The sequence below is a fragment of the Lactuca saligna genome, chromosome 5 (genome assembly GCF_052625555.1).
Source record: "Lactuca saligna cultivar CGN05327 chromosome 5, ASM5262555v1, whole genome shotgun sequence".
NCBI classification, from domain to species: Eukaryota; Viridiplantae; Streptophyta; class Magnoliopsida; order Asterales; family Asteraceae; genus Lactuca; species Lactuca saligna.
Window position 1 is genome coordinate 79,240,328 of NC_136421.1, and position 9,218 is coordinate 79,249,545.

Here is a 9,218-nt window from a genome sequence, read left to right on the forward strand (position 1 = left end):
TTTTGATCAACTAACATAGCCCGAACCATGGTTTGTACTACAGCCATGGTGATTGGCTCGACTACATTTTCTACTACGACACATATTTGCTGAATCACCGGGGGTTGGTTCCTATTCCCATTTGCATTCCTAGCTCCAATGCATGTTCTTTCCATTTTGATCTATACACCGTATAAGGTGAATCTAGATCCTCATTTAGGATTGACATTTAAATCATCCTTATCACTCTGAAACGTTTCTATGCTAGTTCTAATATCGTATTCGTACGTTTAGAATCCTAAACACATAAGGTTTCCAGATCCGATCGGCAACAAACCATAGATCCGATCAAACTATAGCATAAAGCATCACAAATCATTTAGCACGTAAAAGCAATTTAGGCATCATTCCTAAAATAAGCTAGTGCTTGTGTCTATTCAAGTGTATTACCTAAATCTATTAGAGACACTCCTCACAATCATCACTTAGCATTCTAATTTTAAGTCTAGAAATTTCCTACAAATTCTTAGTCCGCTTAAACTAATGCTCTGATACCAATTGTGACATCCCCATTTTCACGGCCAGAAAAGACCGATTTTGTTTATGCTTTATAAAAACCAGAGTACCTCTTTTAATAAAAATGTTGCGGAATTTGTTCCCAGTAAAACATGATAAATACGTTATCAAAGCATTTCCAAAGAAAAGTATTTTTAATTCGTTTTAAAACATTTGGGATGTCATCGTCAATACAGAAACATAAGCATAAACAAAACTTACATTTATTTACACTAGTGATCTACATCGCATTAATCTCTCAGTGTAATGTGACTTCATCTAAACACCTGTAATATAATGTGACAACCCGAAATTTTCATTTGGTCAAACCCTAAAAGTCAACCACTTCGTATCATAAATTAATATCGTTATTTCTTATTTTTAAGAAATATAAAGTTTGTTTGATTATTTTAATATTATTTTTAAACGAACGGGTGAAAGAAAGTGTCATCTCGGGTTTTGATTTTTGAATACCGCAAACACTTCACGTATTAGAAACACCCGACCAAACTTTTATGTTTTGTGTTTAGAATTCACCCAAAAACCGTGAACTCATACATATGTATGAGTTTACTCCACAAAAACTAGTCATTTGTGTTTACTCCCCAATAGTCAAAAGAGTAAACTCCAAAATCTCTCTCAAGTATCATTCAAGATTTAATTCCAAATCTTCAACCTTGTAAGTTTTCTAACCATTTCAAGTTAGTAAAACACTTAATCTAGTGTTTATGCATCTATTCATCCATTCACTTCCCGTTTTTGTTTAGATTTTCCAAAACACCAAGAACACACACTAAGTGTTCTTGGCCTTTTAGCTCAAATCAAGCATCATTATAGTAAGTACTTCCATCCTTGAGTGCTTGTAAGCTAGTATATCAATTAATCACCAAGAAAATCGGTCAAGAACACCATGTTTGAGGTGTTCACGGTCCAAGATGATACTTGGGCCGTAAACACCATAAAGTCCCCCAAAATTGACTTAAGTCCCATGTTTAGCCCTAGTTTGAAGTTTAAGACTTACCTTAACATATTTAAACCTTCCATTGATATGTTTAAGCTTTGAAAAACACCAAACATCACTATTTATAGGTGTTTACGGTCTAAGGATATCCCAAAACCGTAAACACCCAAAAAGGTGTTTAAATGAGTCATATTCCTTTCTTAGCCCTAAAAGCTAACTTAGACATTTACCTAATTGTGATAAGGACTTGAAATAAAGGCAATATCCTTTCCCATAAAGGTTTACGGTAGTAAACCCAAGGGAAAATACCCTTAGGCCGTAAACACCTCAAGGAGGGTGTTTTGTGGCCCTAGTCCATTCTAAAGGCTAAACCACTTAGCAAGATTGCTTCAAAGGACTTGTTAAACCTCCAAACAACTCATGGTTGCAAGAAATGGAGTTTAGACCGGAAACCCTTCAGTTTACTGCTGTAAACTCCTAGGGTAAAGGTCATTTAGACCGTAATCTCCCAAGGAGTTTACCCTTGGACCCCAAACACCCTAGTTTTGCCCTACTAGCACTTGGATGCAATCATTGTGATCTTTAACACTTGAAACAAAGTGTTTTCATGTTCTAAAGTGTCCCAACTCATTTTATTAGTTATAATGAGGCTAATTAGTTATATATATATATATATATATATATATATATATATATATATATATATATATATATATATATATATTCATTATATGATAACTAGGCTCGTGCGTGTGTACAAGTCTTTGTTTGTCACCTAGCACCGTAACCGACACTTCAACCCAATCCACTCACCTCAAGTGAGTTTATACCCCTTTAATTAACCTTTGAAATCCTTTTAAATGTCTTAAATGCTTTTATGGGGGGGGGGGGTAATACAAGTTGAATACTTATAGTTATTACATCAATCACATGTGATTAATAACTATAAAACCAATGATTTTATCACTATTCAAACTGTTTATCAAACTGTTTTACTTGAAAATGTTTTACAAAATCTTTTACTTATCAAATACTTTTATTTAAACTTTATTATACTTCTTATAAATTGCATGCCCATATATGTATAGATATATAAAAAATGTTTAAAAGGCTTAGGAAGGCCGTCTGCCCTATTTCCTTTTCCTCGATTTGGATGTGGTCTGGTGGGATTTCGGGTAGCCGTCCGAAGGCCGTTTCAATATTAATTTTATATCAAGGGTACATATATAGACATAAAAGTACTTCCATATTCATGCGTATTAGTTACATCATTAGAAAGTTACCATCGAGGTAACATAGGATCATACTTCTACAATTTCTAGATCAATGAGTCAGTTCATACATGAGTCAATACTTACTACTATGAGAACATATACAACTATACTAGAAAATAACATATACAACTATACTAGAAGAAGAACATATACAACTATACTAGGAAGAGAACATATACAACGAGACTACAACAAGTAACATTACATTACATATACATGAATACGTTAACAATTGTGATACACTGTATCAGAGCATGCCTTAAATGTCATGGCCCGAGTTGTATCCAGAATTCTCTTGGAGGGAGAGCGTGAGTTTGCGTATAGATCTATACTGGATTGACTATCCTACACCTTGTTGCTAGCTACAACCGGACCTGCAGGTCTGCGAGTGCCAAACGTCATTCCGTCTTACGACCATTCGTATGTTATTGTTACCGGTCAATAGTATGGTGCAATTAAATCACATGATACCTTAATATAAATCCGATTTAAGGTAGTTAGTACAGCAGTAGTTCCTATATTACAAAACTACAGTACTATAGTAATTTATCCTTTATATACATTTAGTGATTATTTCACTTAAACAATGATGTACAAACTATATTTTGATAATGATAGTTACACTTGGGAAAATTACACACTTTTACGATAAACTAACGTACAAAACAGTTACGCCTCGGTAGAAGGCTACTTTTAATAGAAAATATAGGTTTTTCTTAGAGATTTAAACTTTTACAAACATGTACAAACATTCACATACTTTTGTCACCAATGTTTACAAACTATTGTTTAAAACTATGTTCAAACGTTTTGATACAAACACCGACACTAAAATACTTATGAACTCACCAGCTCAATGCTGATAAACTCATTCAAAATAACTTGTATTCTTAGGTCATCAGTAGACAGGTACCGATGCCAGCTTTTTAGAAGATGGAGCGCATCCACGACTCATCTTATTATTTTGATTTACATTATTTTTGGTGTCTATAACTGTAAAGAACACATTTGTATTAAAATTATATATTTAATGCAATGGATGATGTTGTTTGCTTGTTAACTTTTAATGTGTTGTGATACTTTACATGACATCCTCCGCCTAGAACGTTTCCGATGTTCTTGGTTTTGGGGTGTGACAGATTGGTATCAGAGCATTTGTTTATAGTGAATTGAGTATATCAACCCATAAAAGATATACTAAAATATAAACCCATTTAGGATTAAAACACTCTGACCAAGAGTCTATACTTTAAATATTAAAATATTTAATTAAGTATACTAGTCTGCATTCATACTAAAATAAGTGTCACAATGACAAGAACAAAAGTATTACGATTGTTGAATATCACAAGTGAGCTCGGGGATGTATGGTTAGTCCTGGGAATTGCATAGCCTGATCAACTATGCTAGTCCGAGGAATGATTAGCATATGCCCTAGAATGGTTGTGATATGTTAACAAGTCTAAAAACTTACCAACAATACCACAAGGAGAATAGTAGAACCTAAACTTAAAATACTGTAGGTGTATTTTGTACTACTACTAGCTACATATATACTATATTCTTATACCTCTTTTCTCGCGTAGAGTTAATGGCTGGATTCCATCACGGCGACCCGTACTTTCCCAACGAAGGCAATGCTGGGTGGATCAAAGAAGAGCACATAGATGAACATCCAATCCCTTTGGATGATCACCTCGCAGAAGGCTTTTGTGACGGATCCGACTCTGAGCCCTAAGTCAACAACCTACCTCCAGTAGGTCAAGCCCCGAACAACAACCCTCGACCAGCTTTTCCAGGTCCCACTCCCTTGTTGGTTAATAACCTGAATCGCTGGAGTGACGAACAGGGTCAACCCTTACCTTACTTTGGGGACCGAACCTTTTACTACATTAGCGAAGGTGGATCTGCGGATCGAGCTCTACCCGTCATCATCCACAGAATATCCCGTAATTATGAACAAGGTCGAGCAGCCATCGACCGAGTCATGGAGATTGATGCCATTTCTGGTGTCAACACAGTCCACATCCGTCGTCTCGAAGAAGAAATGGAAAGGACTAGGAGAACCAATGAGACCCTATAGCAACAACTGCCTGCCTCTCAAGCCGAAGTCATAGAACTTCGAGCTCGTCAAAGGGCTCATGAATGACACCTTCAAGAAGTGGTCTGTCAAGTGGGAGACCCTAGGGTTTGCCCGAGGAATTCCCATCGACGTTAGAAGATGTCAGCACATCTTTATCTTTTGGGTTAAGGATTAGCCTTTAGTATCTGTGGTCTAAGTAGCACTTGTCTGTAAAATATTCCTAACTTTCAGTACTGTAACTAGGAATCTAGGAACTATCAAACTTTCTGTATGCTATGATGTAAGACCTACTGTTAGGTCGATTTTCATTGAACTCATTACATCAGAAATACCAGTATTATTGACAACTACCTACTATGTGGGATTCTTTTGTGTATTTACTTTTATGCTAAGATATTGTGCTTATATTATGATATGCGTAGGTACTTTTCTTGTGAATTCTGTACCTGCCTTGGTATTATTTGACTTGGGTGCGAGTCGGTCTTTTGTATCTTTGGCTTTTAGCCAGCACATCGGTATTGATCGGGAGGTGATGAGTCGACCCCTGTGGGTTTCTATAGCGGATGAGAAAGTGGTATACACCACTGACATGATTCGAGGATGTGTGCTCGAGATTTTTGGGGTCAAGTTCCCTATAGACTTGGTTCGTATAGCGATGGGGATGTCTGCGTCATCATGGGCATGGACTGGTTGAGTAAGTTTGGGGCAGTCATTGACTACGAGAGATAGCTGGTGACTATACGACACCCTAGTGGAGGAGTGCTTACTGTGTATAGCGAGGGGACCCGATATGGGTCAGCATTCTGTTCGGCTGCTAGGGCGAGGCAGAGTTTGCAGCAGGGCTGCAGTAGATTCATAGCCTATGTGATGGACACTCGAGTGGCCGCGGTGAGGCCCAATTCGGTTGATGAGGTTCCAGTAGTATGCAAGTTCTCGGATGTGTTCCCAGAAGAATTACCAGTTGTGCCTCCGGAAAGGCAAGTGGAGTTCCGTATCGATTGGGTTCCGGGAGTGGCGCCCATCGCCAAGGCGCCTTATCGCCTCGCTCCACCAGAAATGCAGGAGTTATCCTCGCAGCTTCAAGAGCTGTTGGGAGAGGGATTTATTCGACCGATTAGCTCACCTTAGGGAGCGTCGATTCTATTTGTCATGAAAAAGGATGGTTCACACCGGATGTGTATCGATTACCGGGGGTTGAACAAGTTGACGGTTAAGAACCGATATCCGTTACCTAGGATCGATGATCTGTTCGATCAGTTGTAGGGGGCATCTTGGTTCTCTAAGATAGACTTGAGGTCAGGTTATCATTAGATGACGGTTCGGGACGAAGATATTCAGAAGACTGCATTCAGAACTCGTTGTGGACATTATGAGTTTGTGGTGATGCCTTTTGGGCTCACCAATGCCTCGACTGCGTTCATGGATCTTATGAACAGGGTGTGCAGGCCGATGCTGGATCGGTCGATGATCGTATTCACTGATGATATTTTGGTATATTCAAGGTCTAGAGAGCAGCATGAGGAGCATTTGAGGGAAATTCTTGGAGTATTGAGATCCGAGAGGCTGTATGCTAAATTCTCCAAGTGTGATTTCTGGTTACGAGAGGTCCAGTTCCTAGGGCACCTTGTTAACCAGAAAGGGATATTGGTCAATCCGGCCAAGATCGAGGCGGTCTTCAGATGGGAAGTGCCGAGATCGCCCACTGAGATCAAGAGTTTTCTGGGATTGGCCGGCTATTATCGAAGGTTTATCAATAATTTCTCCAAGATTGCTGTGCCACTTACTAAGATGACCTGGAAGGGTGTTGCATTTTCATGGGGACCGGAGCAGCAGTCCTCATTCGAGACCCTTCATCAGAAATTGTGCGAGGCCCCGATGCTTGCACTCCCGGAAGGGATGGAGGATTTTGTGGTATACTGTGATGCATCTATATCGGGTTTGGGGGCGGTGCTTATGCAGAGGGGACATGTTATAGCGTATGTTTCGAGGCAATTGAAGCCTCATGAGTCGAGATATCCCACCCACGACCTGGAACTGGGGGCTGTGGTGTTTGCCCTCAAGATCTAGCGGCACTATCTTTATGGGGTTCGGTGTACCATCTACACAGACCACAAGAGTCTGAAGTACTTGATGGATCAGCCAAATCTGAATATGCGACAGAGGAGATGGTTAGATGTGGTGAAGAATTATGATTGTCAGATCCTGTACCACCCGGGAGAGGCTAATGTGGTGGCTGATGCATTGATCCGTAGGGCGGAAAGCGCCCTGATCCGAGATATTTGTATGAGGTTGACGGTGATGACCCCAATTTTGGACACCATCCGAGGAGCTCAGGCTGAGGCTACGAGACCAGAAAACCAGAAGAGGGAGCGGGTTATCGGTCAGGTATCGGAATTTGTTACGGATGGTCGGGGACTTATAACTTTTCAGGGTCGGATTTGGGTACCATTTGTGGGCAGTACGCGTACTATTTTGATGGAGGATGCGCACCGATCAAAATTCTCGATTCATCCTGGGGATACTAAGATGTATTTGGACCTAAGGAAGGAGTATTGGTGGCCCTGTATGAAGAGGGATGTTGCATGGTTCGTTGAGCAGTGCCTAACTTGTCATCAGGTTAAGGTCGAGCACCAGCGTCCGCACGGTTAATTGCAGCCACTGGAGATTCCCGAATGGAAGTGGGAACAGATTACCATGGATTTTATCACCAAATTTCCGAGGACTGCGAGGGGAGTTGATGCGATTTGGGTGATTGTGGATAGATTGACGAAGAGCGCTCATTTTCTAGCCATCAGTGAGAGCTCTTCTGCGAAGAAGTTGGTAGAATTATATGAGAGGGAGGTGGTATCGCGGCATGGGGTTCCGATGTCGATTGTTTTAGATCAGGATGTGTGTTTTACTTCCAGGTTTTGGAAGAAGTTTCATGAGGAGTTGGGTACGAGGCTGCATTTCAGTACCGCATATCACCCGCAGACGGACGGATAGAGCGAGCGGATGATTCAGACGATTGAGGATATGCTCCGAGCATGTGTTTTGTATTTTGATGGGAGCTGGGACACCTATTTACCTTTAACAGAGTTTACGTACAACAATAGCCATCATTCGAGCATTGGTATGCCACCCTTTGAGCTATTGTATGGGAGGAAGTGTCGCACCCCCATCTGCTGGGGAGAGGTGGGGCAGCGGGTCATGGGTAGCACGGAGATTGTACTCTAGACGACCGAGCATATTCAGCAGGTCAGGCAGAGGTTGTTGACCGCACAGAGTTGCCAGAAGAGTTATGCGGACAGGCGTCAGTCCGAGCTCAAGTTTCAAGTTGGTGACCTTGTGCTCCTAAAGGTCTCTCCTTGGAAAGGAGTGATACGATTCAGGAAAAGGGGCATGTTGGGACCCCGGTATATTGGACCCTTCAGGGTAATTGCTAGGGTAGGAAGGGTAGCATACCGGTTGGATCTACCTGCTGAGTTGGGACAGATCCATAATACCTTTCATGTCTTGCAGTTGAGGAAATGTATTGCCGACGAGTCGGCAGTGGTGCCATTAGATGATATTCAAGTGGATGCAAGCCTGAACTATGTGGAGAGACTAGTGGTGATCAGGGATCGGAAGGTTAAGGTTCTGAGGAACAAGGAAGTACCCATGGTACAAGTGCAGTGGCAACATCGGAAGGGGTCCGAGCTGACATGGGAGTCCGAGTCTGAGATGCGGGATCAGTATCCAGAGTTGTTTTCAGTATGAGACTTCGGGGACGAAGTCTGGTTCTAGTAGGGGAGAATTGTAACAGCACGAAATCCAGGTATCCTTCTATTTGGCCCTGCATCTTTGTCATGTTGTCATTTTAGGGCTTTCATGTTAGCCGAGTACGCTGGGCGTACAAGGTGTACGCTGCGCGTACTTGTGCACTTCATTTGGACGCGTTCACCCTCAGGTACGCTGGGCGTATCCAGAGTTGCTTTCAGTATGAGACTTCGGGGACGAAGTCTGGTTCTAGTAGGGGAGAATTGTAACAGCACGAAATCCAGTTATCCTTCTATTTGGCCCTGCATCTTTGTCATGTTGTCATTTTAGGGCTTTCATGTTAGCCGAGTACGCTGGGCGTACAAGGTGTACGCTGCGCGTACTCGTGCGCTTCATTTGGACGCGTTCACCCTCAGGTACGCTGGGCGTACCCAAGGTTACGCTAGGCGTAACCGATCCAGATCTAAAAACCCTAATTCCTTTGGAGGGCTATAAAAGGAATGTGTGGCTGGACTATCTAACCACCATCCCTCAGAGAGAAACCCTAAAGAGAGTGTGCATTCATTCTTAGGCCATTTTGTGAGTATTCTTCGCTTGGTGGTGCCACTCCAAGGTAGCAAAGGAGAAG